Raw genomic sequence first — 15,145 nt, forward strand, 5'->3', positions numbered from 1 at the left:
AGACCTGGTGCAAAGAAGAGACTCAATACATTTGACATGAATGAATGACTTCTGGAAACCGCATTATTGCTGGTAAGGCATGAGAGTGCCAGTTGGAAAATCGTGATGTGTGCCAGAGGAAAATGGTCTCGGTTGCCCAGTTTTCAGCAGTCCCTAACTTATGGAAGAATCATAAGAAGTTGTGTGCCTGGCTGCTGAGGCTGGTGATACGGATAGGGAGGATAATATGGCCACAGCAGTTAATACTTTCCAGCCCTGAATAGCACAGCGGAGAGAACTACACCATGACTAAGAAGACAGGAATCCTAATCCTGGCTCTGGCATCTTCTCACTATATGGCCCTGGGCGATTCACTGAACCTCTTAGTTTCTTCCTCACTTGGGGAGAACAGGCAGCAACTAACATTTACTGGTGATTTACAATGTGCCAGGTCCTGTGTGAGGGGTTTTACATATATTTCCTCACTTAATCTGAGGATATTTAGCTAGGTTCTTGCCAGCTCTGAATGCTCAAGATTTTATGATTCCCAGCTAATTTAAATCCCATGCCAAAGTACATAAAGCAATGAAAGACACTTTAGATACATACTGAAAACAAATTTAAGTGGTTATTAATTCTTTCCTGAAGATTACATGCATGTTGATTAAATTATGCCTTGGAAGAATGCTAATACAAAGACGTTACATGATTTCCTGGTAGCCACCCATGATAGCCACGAAGGTAGCAGCACAGTTGAAAGAAGTGCTCTGCTTGGCTCCCAGTTCCATCCTCCGGTTATCAGACTGGTGAATGGTGGGCACATTTACTCCCACCCCTGGTCATTCCACTAGTCTGTCTGAAGCCACATACAGAGTTGATCCTATTACTAATATCAAGTACATTTCTAAATGCTTTAAGAATGCTTATCTGAATTAACAACCCTAAATGAAAGCCATATTTTCAAAATTAACTCCTGGGACAAAGGAAATGTAGGTTTTAATTTGCAGCCAAGAAATACAGGCCCAATCAAGCATTCTCTCAATGGGGCATTTCATGGAGGTGTAAGGAAACCACTTCAACAGGAACTTTGAGATTTCCACCCTTTGGGTGGTAAACTGCTTTTATGCAAAGAGCCAAAAGATAAAATAAATCTTGACTTATGAGAAGTATAGTTCTATGTGGGAGTTCCTTTTCATATTATAAACCACACTATCCAGATGTCTCATGAAAACCACTCCAAGGACGTAATTATTGCTTAAATGTTACATTCAAGACAGGGAGTGGCATCCTAAAACCCAAGTCGAATATCCCAGAAAGTGACATCTGAATTCCATGAATCTTACAGTTTCAGTTATTAAGATAAGTAAATATGAGGGAGTGGAGAGTGGGGAAAGGCCCTCTGCATGCTGTATCCACTCCTGGCAGACATTCTTGCCTTCAGTTCCTTCTCTTGGATTTTCTTCAGTTGTTTGAGAGTATTGACTATCTAGAAATAGAATGGAGTGCATTAAATAGACTCTCAGTTTTCCAGTCTTCCCATGCCAGGTCACTCTGCTGATGGCTGACTGATTGATTTTATTGATTTCAGCTCCCTGATGGCCGAAATCCATCATCATTCAGGTCTGAGCCTAGGCTAGACTGAGGAATATCAATTCCCTTTGGTGAAGCTCTAGTGGTAAATGTGCCCGGCTTTAAATTTTTGTTAATGGGTGTGAGTTGCAAAGTAGCACTCAGAATCAGTAACAAGATCAACTCTGTACAAATATAGGTATGGGTCTGAAAAAGCTCATTAGATGCAACTATCTTGCTGTTGAAGATTCACTCTGTTTGATAAGTGTGGTTTGCTTTGGACTAAAAGTGACACAAAGGCCATAATTTGAGGGGTGGTCCTCAGCCAGAGTTTGAGAATGGGCTCTGGGCCAGTTCTGCGTATGGCCCCAAGGCTATGAAAACACTTGGTTCTTGAGAAAGTAGTTTGAGCAAACATAGCTTATTAATCAGCAGGGTTAGGCTGAATGCCCCGATACTACTAATAGAGGAACCCCGTACCCTCGCCCCAAGCCTGTGCTAGCAAATAAAACTAAGAACACCTGAGTCCAGCTATGCTAAAGAAGCCTTTGAAATGTTTCCTAATTAATCCCTTCCTCCCCATTCCCATCTCCATTGTTCTGGTTCAGGGCTTCACCCACACTTTTTTAATTTCTGAAAATATTGTCTTAGGTAATGTCTCTGCCTCCAGGCTTTCTAACCTTCAGAATTGTTGTGAGGATTAAATGAATTTCATAAGTTCTTCCTAAATGTCTTTCTGTTCCAAAGCCTTCCAGGGACTTCTTCCCATAACCCAGAGGACCTCACAGGTGCAGTGAAGGGAAAGAGCACTGCAATGAGGGTCAGGGTGCTGGGTTTCACATGTGACTGTGCTGCTTACCGGAAGAGGTATGTTCATGCACAAGTAATTTAATCTCCCTAAGCTTTGTTTCCTTATCCAGAATGGGGTAACAATACCTGTCATACATATCACTTATATTGATCATAACTGAGACAATGGATGTGAAAACCTCAGTGTTGCACTACTTTTGGATTCAGCAAGGAAAAGGTCATTATCTATTATAATAGCTGACATTTATTGAGCACCTACTCTGTGCTAGATGCTATTTTAAGTACTTTAGAAATATCAACTCATTTAATCCTCACAACAATTCTAATTTACACATTAGGAAACTGAGATATAGAGACAGTGGTTAGCTTGCCCAAGAACATAATAATTTTCAAGTGGCAGAATTGGGTTATGAAGCCAGTAAGTATGGCTCCAGACACCTTATTCTGTAAAGAAAAAAGGCAGGGATAGAGAAGGGACTTTTTCCTAAAAAAATAATTTTCTAAATAATTGGTGGTCTTTCCTCCAGTAATTATTTATTCAGAAATTCATATGTATGATGAATATTTATGGAGCACAAACTATACTTCAGGCATTCTGTTAATTCTTGGGGATTCAAGGAAAAATAAACACAATTCTCACTCTTAAGGGGCACACAGTCTAGTACAGGGCAGAGATCCATGAAGAGTGTGCTAAGACTTTCAGAGTGCTCTGGGGCCAAATGAGGACCACTCAGCCAAGCTTGGTGGGGTCAGGGGAGCATCTTGGTGAAGGTGATTCTATAGATGAGTCATAAAAGACAATCAGGATTTGACCAGGTAGACATTACATTTTCTAGGAAGAGAGAACGGTAAGTCCATAATTAGGATGGCGAAGAAAGCACGCAGGGAACAAACCATGGTTGTTGAACATACTACTAAGTGTCTAGAGAGATTGTCTGATTGTTCATCACTGTATCTCCCAGCACTTCCTATTAGACTGTAAGCCCTGAATGGGCAGAGAACTTGTCTGTTTTGGTTACTATTGTATCATCAGTGCCTTGTACAAAGTAGGTGCTCAGTAAATGTTTATTAAATGCATACATACATGCATGAATGAATAGTATGTACTAAATAAATACTTTCTGGATAAATTAATTAACAAATAAATAAACAAGGAGTAGCATTCCAAAAGAGGATGAGACAACCCTCTAGATTTTATATACATTGCACTAAATATAAACCCAATCAATTATCAGTCACATTAACTGGAGTTGGGTCATGAAGTGTCATGGGTGCCAAGCACCAGCATTTAAACTTTATCTTAACCATCACAGTGGACCATTGAAATGCCTCAAGTCAGAGGGTGACACGGTCAAACAGCCCCTGAGAAAGATCGCTCTGGTGGTAGTCTGGAGAAAAGATTAGAGGAGGAGAGACCAATGACGGGAAAGACTCCATCAGGGTGTACAGAGTCATCTCACAAGGAGACCTAGCAACAAGTTATAGAACACCAAAAGGAAAAGTCAGCGTTCAAAGCAGGGTTTACTCTCTCTTTTAATAAACCCACTCTATGAAAATTTGGATGAAAGCAAAAAGAGGGTTGATGGATAATTTCACAAATATCGGAGAGAGCATACTCTGTAGTGAACACTGGCTGAAAAATCAGGAGATTTGGGTTTGGGCTTTGATGTGTCTCTAACTTATGGCGCAGTTGTTAGCAAGTGGCTGGATTTCTGAGCTTAGGTTTCTCCTTCTGTAAAACAAAGAGGTTGAATCAGTGGTTTCAGAGGTCTCCTCCAGCCCTCGCATTCCAGGATCATGGATTCTGTGATGCTCTGAGCCCTGCAATAATCTTTTACAACATGCAGAAGAGTGAGCTTCATAACATTTAAATTAGGCTTATAAATTGAAATGATTTTAGAGAAGAAAGTTAGTGCAGGGGATATCAAATTCAAACCCTTTATTTTAAGGTTAAAGGAGATCAAGGATCAGCAATGTTAATCGAAATGACCAACATCATGTGGCTAGTTGAGAGCAGAAGAGAAGATAAACCCACTCTTACTCATTAAACTGCATGAACCTGTTTGTTTATATATCATCCAAAAATAGGCAGCCTGAATTTGAACTTTTTGTTACCTTTAAGTTTGAATATTTGAATTCATTCATAGCGTATTCAAAAAAGATTTAGTGGTATTTATGATTATTACTGGCCAAAGTGGCAAATATAAAAGTGAACCAAAAAGATCTTTATCCTTTTATTCGTTGAACTTCTGCTGTATACTAAGTGTTATAAGTACAAAGGTTAATAAAACCCAGACTAGATAACTTTTAATGTCTTACCAGTTCTAAAATACTATGGTGCTCTATCCTATTTTCAGATTTTATTGTGTATCCTGACTTAGCTTGGAGGACAAATTTCCACGCAATAGCTGTTTTTATAAAATGTTGCTCCATGTGTTTTACCTTATGGAAGGGATTCATAATTCCACAAAAAGTCAATGCTTACTTGTTGGATGTCCCATGAAGGTTTGTCAGTACAGTGAAGTTGTTTCTCACACTCCGCAAGCTGGCAAGGACCTATAAGAAAAATGTTTTAAATGGTTAAGGACAAAAAAAGACAAAGGGTCAGGTTTAGAGACCATATTTAGTCAGAGTGAGAGCTAGCCAGGGTCAGCAGGTACTTACCTGAGCAAAGGGAGTTACAATCAAGTCATCTCCATGCCTGGTGAAAAGAGAGAAAAGAAACATTTAGAAATGCATTTGAATTATAACTGTGACATATGCAGATAAATTAAACTTTGTCAATGTTAGCAACACAAATGTTATATAAGTCTTCTACCCAAATATAAGGCAGGACTCACAATGAGGCATACACGGGGATCGTAAAACCTTGAAAGAAAAAATAATAGTACCAGATTCATGACTCCGGATTTACGGTGACTACAAGTAAAATCATGTGCAAGTAAGCATATATCCTCAGGGTATATTCCCATTAAATAACAGATCCAGAGAACTGTAATTCAAAGAGACTTGTGGATTTTGGTTGCCAGAGCCAGGAAATTCAAAGAGAGGGCTGCTCACAGGGACACACACAGTTGGAAAAAATGGTGTAACAGTCTGGATAAAGGTTTAACGTTGGATTTCCTGGCTTTTGTTGATTTGAACCACAGATTTAATGCCATTTAAACACAGATTTCTGTCTGGGAATCCCATTAATTTTTGTTTTTAAGATAACTTCTTTCTTAAAGTACCCAAGGAAAAGCTTTTAATGGTAGTACACCACTGAACCTACTATAACCATACCATTGTCTTCCATTTTGCCCCAAAGAACTGATTAAGCCCTACCTAGTATTGTAAATCTATAAAAGGCAGAGTCAAAAAAGTGTTTTCAGAAGTTCTCTCTCTCACTCTTTCTCTCTCTGGCACATACTTCAATAAGTCCCCTTAAGCCCACATTTAGCAAGCTCTCCACTGAAGATACTAGAAGACATGTTGGTCTGAGCTTCAGTTACAGAATCAGACCAATTTTCTATCACAGTGTGAATCAGAATAGTAACACAGAAGCTGATGACATTGAGCTTCCCTCATTGTCTGGTCTACCTTCCTTGTCCTCATGATTGTCCCACAAATGTGGCACCTCATCTGTTAACTACAATACTTACTAAGCACCTGCCTGTACCAGGCACCATGGGGATCCTGCATTGAACAATGCTTACATCCACCTGGGCCTCTGCTCTAGCACAGGCTTTTAACTTGGGGTCTTTATTATAATGTGATACTTTTCTTTCCACTTTTGTCTTTAGCTAGAAAATCTCCTTTCAGTGTAATGTAGCAAATTTCTTGTGTGCCCACTTTTTAGAATGATAATAAAAGAATACTGACAAAGAGTAAGAATTCTTTGTGTGATCACTGTATGCTAGGCCTTGTGCTAAGTGCTTTACATGCATCATCTCACTTAATTCTTGTAATAAGGCTGTGAAGCAAGTACTCTTTAAAAAAATTTTTTTTAGAGACAGGAGTCTTGCTGTGTTTGTCCAGGCTGGAGTGCAGTGGAGTCAGGTACTCTTAATATTCTTATTTCATAGATGACATAAAACCTCAGAGCAGTTAAGTAAATGCTGAACTAGCACACAGTGGAAGAGCTGAGACTGTTCGAAAATATAAAAAGCACAAAAATCTGTGTTTTTAAATACTATGCTTCCTACTTTATGACAATGCTGCATAGTTGACAAATTAAATTATACAGAATTCATGATCCACCCAAATTAAAACAGTAGGAAAGACAAAAAAATATTCAAAAAACTGTAAGAGACATTTTAAATATAGAATGAGAAATACAAACAAGGGATACTTAATGGAGTCCAAAGGAGAGGTGATAATTACAGGTTAGAAGAAACAGGAAAGGCTTGAGTGAGTGAGTGGTGTTTGAGCTGAACTTTGCATATGTAGTACCTTGAGCAGACGTATTGCTGAATAAGTTGGGGAGTTACTAAAACTGCACAAACTAAAGATTAAAGGGAGGTAAACAAACATTAACAGGGCACAGTGTCAACATGAAGGGAAGGCTTTAAAAAGGCAGGGATGGTAGAAGCTATCAATGAGAGAAAGGGCAAGAACAAAAGCATTGAAATGGGGAAATATTGAACAAACTCACTGAGATGCTCAGTGGTTGTTTGGGTGGAGCTGAGCACATTAACTATGAACATTTGTAAAGGATAAGGCTAGAATGTCCCCCAAACCCATATTATGAACAGTCTGCACAAAGATTATGAGTTGGTGCTTAACTCAGTAGGAAGAAATGAGCCAGTGAAGGTTTTTAGTGAGATAGGAAGTGAGATGGGCAAACAGAAAAGTGAGAAAGTAAAATGCAATGGATGCAGAAGGGTGGATGGGAGGGGGCACAGACCTAGAAAGAATAGTTAGGGAGATATTTTACTCATCTGTATAAGAAGGAATAGGTAAGACCAAAAAACAAAAAAGAAAAAACCCAGGATGAGACAACTCAAAGAGACCCCAGAGGTCTTGCAGGACTCAACATCTAATTGGATAAGGGGTCACAAAGAAATATTATTTTCAACTTTAAAAATGGGCATCCAAGAAAACAGTGAAATCGTGAGTATAAAGAAAAAAGTGAGGAGGAGTTGGGACAGTTTCAGGTACGCATTGAATTTCAAGGTACTCACTGCCATCCAGGTGGAGACATCAAGCACAGAGACTGAAACATGGGCATTGGTGCTGTAGATGCAGGAGTTCCCTACAACAGCAGGGGTGGTTAAGGCCATGACAGGGGGAGGCTTCCTGAGGTGGGAGTATATATGGATAGGGAGCCAGAGGAGGAACCCCAGGGTTCTTGGAGAGAAGCCCAAAGGAGAGACAGATTAAGAACCAAGGGAGGAGCAGTTGTGACAAATGCAATACAGTGAACTGTATCAGAAACTTCCCCTTCCCCAAGCTATTTTCTTGGGATGAACTTTGAGATGGGTGAAAGATCCTGCACTTTGCTCTGATTTCTGATGTGAAGTTCAATTGTTCATAAGACATCAGGGTGATTTGGGGACAGGATAATGGATTTAGAGTTAAACAGATCTTCTATGGCTCCTGGATTTCTAGAGTCTAAATAATCTGGTAAAAGCTAAATAATATATGCAAATCTCAAGCACATGTAGTACCTCGAGCAGATGTATTTCTGCATGAGTTTGGGAGTTCCAAAAATTGCACAAACTAAAGATTAAAGGGAGGAAAACAAACATTAACAGAGCACAATGTCAACAGGATTTGATCATTATGGAACTTTTGAAGTTGAGGAGAGCAGAACGTTCAGAAGCAAGAGATGGATTTGTAGATCCCCAGCATTGGTTCCCTTCAAGGGTTTGAACTGCAAAAGTTTATGCTGTATTTTAGACAATAGCTGTTAGAGAAATTACTAGATGATTTACAGTAAGTATCAGGAAACGAAACAAAACAAAACAAAAAATCTCCTATTTGAGTATGGCCAGATTATTTACGGAGCTAATCTGAATTTTTTTAAATCATAATTTCATAAATTACTAATTAAGAATCAAATGGCATAAAATAACAAAAGATTTGATTATGAAAACATGCATTTCTTAATTTCCCAAACCACTAGAGAAGGCAATGCTGCTCAGGTACAAGGCCAGATATTCAGATCCATTGCACGAGCAACATCTAGTGACAAAAGCAGCACATTACAATTTTACAGAATAATTGGAAACGAGAGAACGCCAATCTTAGAATCGAGTCTTAGACTTGAGTGTAGGTCTACTCTAAACAATGAAATGGTTTTCTAGAAGGCAAAATTCTGCTTTTCATCGCTGCACTCTAAATTTTATTTATTAATTAATTTCATCTTTCTCTATTTCCTCACTGTGCACAGAATTTTACTTGTACTTTTCTTATAACTAATTTTAGTCTGTCTCATAAAAAAAGATGAATATTATAGTGGTTAAGACAACAGATTTTGGAGCCAAACAGCATTGATTTGTTTCTGGGCTACATTATTACTAGATGTGAAACATTAGGTTTCCAGTGTCTCAACTTCTGTATCCATAAAATGGGGTTTTTTGAGAATTAAATGAGTTATTACACATGTACAACTCTTAATAACAGTGGTTGGCACATAAAAACACTTAGTTATTTAGTCATAGTTGTTATTAGTAGATATATTTTTATATGAACAGTCCCTGACTTACAATGGTTTGACTTATGATTTTTTGACTTCACAATAGTGTGAAAGTGACATGCATTCAATAGAAACCCACACAATCATTCTGTTTTTCACTTTTAGTACAGTATTCAATTACATGACATATTCAACACTTTACTATAAAATAGCTTTATGGCAGATAATTTTGCCCAACCATAGGCTAAAGTAAGTGTTCTCAGAGTGTTTAAGGTAGGATAGGCTAAGCTGTGATGCTTGGTAGGTTAGGTGTATTAAAAGCATTTTTGACTTAATGATATTTTCAACTTATCAGGACACAATCCCATTGGTAATCAAGGAGCATATGCAATTAAGGGGTTGCATGTCTTTATTTCCAGCTGGTGAGAGTATCTTTAAGATATTTGTGTCTGCCCCCCATTGTAATCAAGAGAACTCATATTTACATTGTATTTACAGTTTACAAAGCATTTTCATACACATTATTTCACGTGATAAGAGAATGCTCCTGATGCCAGGGAATTGTGCAATCCCTTATCTTGTTGGCCAAGCCTCCCTCTCCCTCACCCCACAATCAACCACCAACTCCTGTTGAACCTAACTTGCAAATAAGTATGAATTGCCCACTGAGTCTGCTCTAATGCAGATCCCCATCCTCTATTACATGGATTACAAAAGCAGCTTCCCATTAGCTCCTGACTACTCTTTAGGCTTGTGCACCCTCCAAACCATTCTTCACACTTCAATCAAAGCTATCTTTCAAAAACATGTCTGATTATGTATTTTCCTGCTTCAAAGCCTTTAGTAGCTCCCCATTGCTTGTCTGCGGCATTATGGCCAATTTCTTAGCATAGATCCTTCATGACGCAGTTCCTGCTCCCTCCTCCATCTCCTCCTGCACCACTTCCTCTTCCCTCACATTCTATGCCAAAACCATGCTGAGCTGTGGTTCCCCCAAATGCTGCCCCACAACTAGAAAGTCCCTTAGCACATCCTGCACATCCTCCTGCCTGCCTAACTCCTCTGGCTAAGTTGTAACATCCTCAAAGTGGGCTGCTCGCCCCACCTGGCCAGACTCTCAAAGTCCCATGCATAACTCTCTACAACTGCCCTTATCAGAAGCTGTTAAAACTGCCTGTTGACTTATAAATCTTTTAGTTCCCTTGAAGACACAGAAACTGTCTTATTTGTTAACAAAGTGCCTAAATTTAAGTAAATAATTATTAAAAAAGAGAATGAATTTGATCCTCATAACAGCTGGAAAGATAGAGCAGAGATTAATACTGTCATTTTTAGTTTTTAGCCTCATTTAGAGTCTCTTTATGGATACACTGGATATCCATAGGGTTTACCACCTAGACTCGTTGGTTTCAAACCTTGGTTCTCATTTATTGGGGAAGCCACTTAACCTCTTTGTGCCCCAATGTTTCTTATCTTTAAAACATGAAAGTTACAGTATCTACCACATTGGGGATATGGACCTTAAATGAGTTAACATATGTAAAGTACTTTAAATAATACAGAGCATATAGAAAATACTCAATAAATGTGTGCATTTATTTAAAGATAATTTAGAGACAATAAAAAAGATTCACACTTCCTAGCCACGGCACTAGGAAGTGTGATGGCTGTACATCTAACTTACGTCTCAGAAACTATATTGTACTTTTTTGGTAGTTCATCAATAAACAGGTCTTAAATGTAAGCAAGCTATTATTTCTACTTTTTCTTTTGGTTCTTATGTATCATTTCCCTTGACTGATCGATCTCTCTAGAGACCACTAGTCTTCATGTAAATGGCAGCTTTAAAAAGCTCCTTGTCTGTGTAAGGCTTTGCAAATGGGATGACCAAATGAGAAAACATAGAGTCTCCTTTCCCAGTGGCTTTGCAGCTAGATAATCAAAACTCCATCCTGTCCATGGTAGTTCCTGCCACAGTTTTGGGCAATAAAACTGACCTCACCACTTTCCAGTACTTTATGTTCCCATGAGGAAATCTGTACCTCTCAGTAAATGAAGGCATTACACTAGAGATGACTACAACACAGGAACTGAACAGAAACCAACAGGCTATTGCCACATCTAGGAAAGTATCAGAATTTCCTTATGGGACCCAATAGTGATCTTGTTTTACTTTACTTGAAAGCCTTATTTTGATCTCTCTTTTCTTCCTAAAAGTTAAAGACAATTTTAATTTTCTGTTCACATTTTTACTCTTAATATCTTTTCACTCACTCTTACCCTGCCCATAATTTCCTCTTACTCTTCTGAAAGAGTTCAGATGAGAAATTTTTAACAGCCAGTGTTTCCTCTAGTACTAGGATTTAATGCAGTGGAATTATGCAAAGTTTTCCACCTTTTATAAAAATCTGTGACTGCTCTGTGCTGGATATGAGGCACTTCAGAGCAGGGCACATCCTGCAGGTCCCACACAGTGGCCTTGCCTCAACACTCCTGGCCTGTTATCACCCTTTTCCTTCTGGGATCCACAGGTAGAAGGCAGGAGAAGCAGTTGGGAGCTTGGGAGGGCTGTTACTCTATTTACTTCAATTCATCCCCAAAAGTAATAATTAGGTGAAATAGCTTTTAGAGCATTACTTTGGTTTAGATCCAGATGCTTGGGTTGAAACTGGATTTTCCAACGTGGTCCTGATAAAATTAAATACCAGAAGACCTGGATATCATTCAGATTCTACTTCTTGTTGTGTTGAGAAATATAAATTCCTAAAGTGACAAATATATAAAAGTTTTTGCTGTGATACTGAAATATTTGCAAAACAAAATCTTGTGCTAGTTTTATTCATGTAAAAAGCTTAATATATCCTGTTATCAGTATTTTTGATAGGGTGGTATCATGCTGCCAACTGTGTTTTCTTGGGAAATGCTGTTCTTTATTATGAAAGTGTGCCCTTCCCATTTTTTTTAAGTTCTTATTTTTAAAAAGTGAGAATGATAATTTACATATATAAATTTTAATTACCTAAATTTAAAGCTGGCAACACTGTGTAGGTCTTAAAGTTAGGAAAACAATTTTATTGGTTAGCAAAATTGAAAAGCGGGTAAACCCCTGGTGGCAGGAAAACTGGATGCAGAGGCGTGGAGAACCACATCTCTGTTTCAGCAGCTGTAGGCTAAGCTGGACTGTGATCTTTAAGGTCTCTTCAAGTTCAAAATTTCTATTACCTTTTCATTCCAAGTAAGGACATCAAAGTTTTATCTAGAATTTGGTGAGTCTTTTAGCTAGACTCTAAACAACCCTAAGACTTGTCATACCCTGTGGCATGAGTTTAGGGAACCATTAGCTGGGGAATTAGTTTGGGGATTGACTAGCTTCCAAAATCAGTTTGTGAAATGATTAGTCTTTTACCTGTAAAATACTACGTGAATGAAGATCTAATTAATTTGAGCTCACCACATTTCCTATACATTCCCACAATGAAGTCTAGAATAGAAAGGCTTTTATCTTGGTAGGGGAGGGAATTCCTAGTACTTTCACTATCCATCAATGCCTCCCATCCAAACCTTTGTCAGAAATGGCCTGGTTTCTATAGGATCCACCGCAAGGTGGCTCTCTCTTCTCCAAGCCTCAGGCACCTCACTGCAGTCATCTCGTTTCTACCTGGTGGTAGAGATGCCACTTTGCAAACTTGAAGAACATGGGTGAAAAGAGTTCAAGTGTTTTGAATAGGGTCATTGTTAGCTACATCATGGGATACAGCATGAGATACAGTCGTGGGATCCGGGTAAGTTTCTCAATCTCTCAGAGTCCCAGTTTCATCACCTAAAGAGTGGGGGTAATGATGGTAGCTACCTGGCAGGGCTGCTGTGAAGATTCACAGAGATAATATATGTAAATGAACCTGCCACCCACCCATGGTGAGCACTTACTTAAATGTTAGTTTTCTTCCACTTTAGAGTTACGTGTGTATGTGTGTGTCCCTCTTATCTTTTTTATTTAACTGTAGCCTCCCTGAGAGCATGTAAACTTTTTGAGAATGAGGTCTGCTTATAACTCATGTGTGATTTTTATGCTGTTTTGTTTACCTTTTATTTCCAGAGTCTGGCACAACACATGGCACATAGAAGAGATTCAGTAAATATTTGCCAAATGACTGAAAAAAATAAATGTTGTTCCACATAATGATTGACATATTTTAGGGCTGGGGTGCTTCTATTAAAATTTGCTGGCAGAAATGCCCTGGGGAATATTTGCTTGCTGGTAGCTTTAAAATGCCCCCTGCCCCTTTCACAAGAAGGTGAAATTTTCGGCTTCTTTTCCAATAGCAGAAGAGAACCCAGTGGAATTTTCCAAGCTGGAGGCTTTAGGGAGCTACTGATATTTTTATAACATATAATATTAAAAACAATTGTATGTGTGCCCAGAAACCTTTTAAGGCATGAATTCCAGCACCCAGTTTTATTTGGTTTCAGAAATCGAATAAACAAGTGACACAACCAGTCCTTGTTCTTTAAATAAAAATTAGAGATTTACAATTAATAGCAGCAAAACAAAAATATCAGCTGTGCTTAATAGGGCGGTGGAGTGTGCTGTGTCTCACCAAGGAGCCAGGCAACAAGTGGGCATTGTGTTAAAGCTCCAGAGAAGAGACATAAGCATGTGGCTGGATGACAGCTTATTAAATGTCACCCAGCAAAGGCCACTGAGGGAGGATGCATGTAACCAACCACCGTTTTTCTTCTCTGCTGCAGCCTCATGCAAACTGCACATGCAGCCAAAAATTCAAGTGTGATTTGTAAAAAGTGTTAAGGTTCTCATCCTGCAAATGATTCAGCAGTTTGCGAAATGAAGCTAAATGAAAATTTCTAAAAGATAGCAGTAGCAGATATAAAGTGAACACTGTGCTAAGGTTTTTTAATACTCTTAGAGATCCCAGCTAAACATTCCTCAGGCAATAAAGCATTAATGTCCTTAAGATGGTCATCGTTGTCATCTCTGCTCATGTTCAGTTTTCTTCTCCCTCCTTCCCATGGGTTAAAAGGGGACAATTACTGCTGCTGCCCTGACAGGGTTAGAGATGAGGTAAGTGTGAGGCTGGAAGCCAGACAGAGCTTGTACTTACTGCTCGCTTGGAAGTGAAGAGTTTCTCGACATCGCCTTTGGTGACAAGTCATAGTCGCTATCTGATCTGTAGAGAAACGACTCTCTGCGCTGGCTGTGCCCAGGAAAGGTGGCGTGAAGCACCAGCCCAGAGGAGGAGCTGGCCTGGGGGTCCAGCGGGCTCCGACCCGGGGAAGGGCCATTTTCCACATCAAAGCTTAAAGAGAAAGCAGGAAACTGTGGTCACATGAGAGCCACGGAGGAGGACACGTAACATACATTGAGAACCGATATGTGGCAGGTACTTGGTGCCAGGCACTTTACATAAAACTTTACACATCCTGGAAAGTTTGAATCTTCAAAACACCTCTGAGTTGCAGTCATGATTATTCCCACTTTGTATATGGGAAACTGAGTCCCACAGAAGTTCAGCCACTTACCTGAGTCCACCAGTAGCAATTGATGGAGCCAAAAATTGAACCCAGGAGCGAACACCCTGGCCATTCAGCAGCATGAGCAACCTTGACAAATTCAGAATATAAGCCGAGTATAAAATAATTTGGTAATCAAAAGCCACTCTAGTGGGGGCATCTAGCACATCTGTAGGTGTCAGACACTGAACTATCACGGGAATGAGCCTTCCTAGCTGGAAGACTTCTTCCTGCCAGAAATAAAATACATCGCAACCTCATTAATGATACAATATGCATATTTCTAAATGTTTCAGGAACACGGTGTTATCCTGAAAACCTCCACTGGCTGATTAGATGGGAGGCCCAGCCTGAGATTTAATATTCATATGCAAGTTTAACCATAGAAAATGACTTAATTAATCTTATAACACCAAATTACTCTCCAAGGCTGCAGAGCTCTGTCTCTAGAGGAGGATGCACTCACTGGCTCCTACAGAAAAGTGCCGTTGAGGTTTCCAATCAGTCTCCCTCACTCTGAGAAGGGGCCTCAAGCCCAGAATCATTGGAACAAGCTCTGATCACTGAACACACAGATGGGAATAGCAGATATTTTGTCTCTTGTTTTCTCTCTCCCCATCCTGGTATTACCCTGGGCAC

At 39.3% G+C, this 15,145-nt stretch overlaps 1 long non-coding RNA gene across 3 annotated transcripts; it reads right to left on the bottom strand.

The window, feature by feature from the left end:
* Window positions 1-581: 581 nt before the first annotated feature.
* LOC123635553 lies at window positions 582-7,711 on the bottom strand. Of its 3 annotated transcripts, none has more exons than XR_006734160.1 (4): window positions 7,521-7,711; window positions 5,023-5,059; window positions 4,844-4,914; window positions 582-1,465 (listed from the first exon to the last, which is right to left on the bottom strand). It is a non-coding gene; the product is annotated as an uncharacterized LOC123635553 (long non-coding RNA). The 3 variants fall into 3 exon arrangements; XR_006734158.1 differs by lacking the exon at window positions 582-1,465 and adding an exon at window positions 2,876-3,190 and having other exon boundaries at window positions 7,521-7,707; XR_006734159.1 differs by lacking the exon at window positions 582-1,465 and adding an exon at window positions 3,485-4,090.
* Window positions 7,712-15,145: the final 7,434 nt, after the last annotated feature.

This window comes from Lemur catta, chromosome 3, assembly GCF_020740605.2.
Source record: "Lemur catta isolate mLemCat1 chromosome 3, mLemCat1.pri, whole genome shotgun sequence".
In the NCBI taxonomy this organism is placed as follows: Eukaryota; Metazoa; Chordata; class Mammalia; order Primates; family Lemuridae; genus Lemur; species Lemur catta.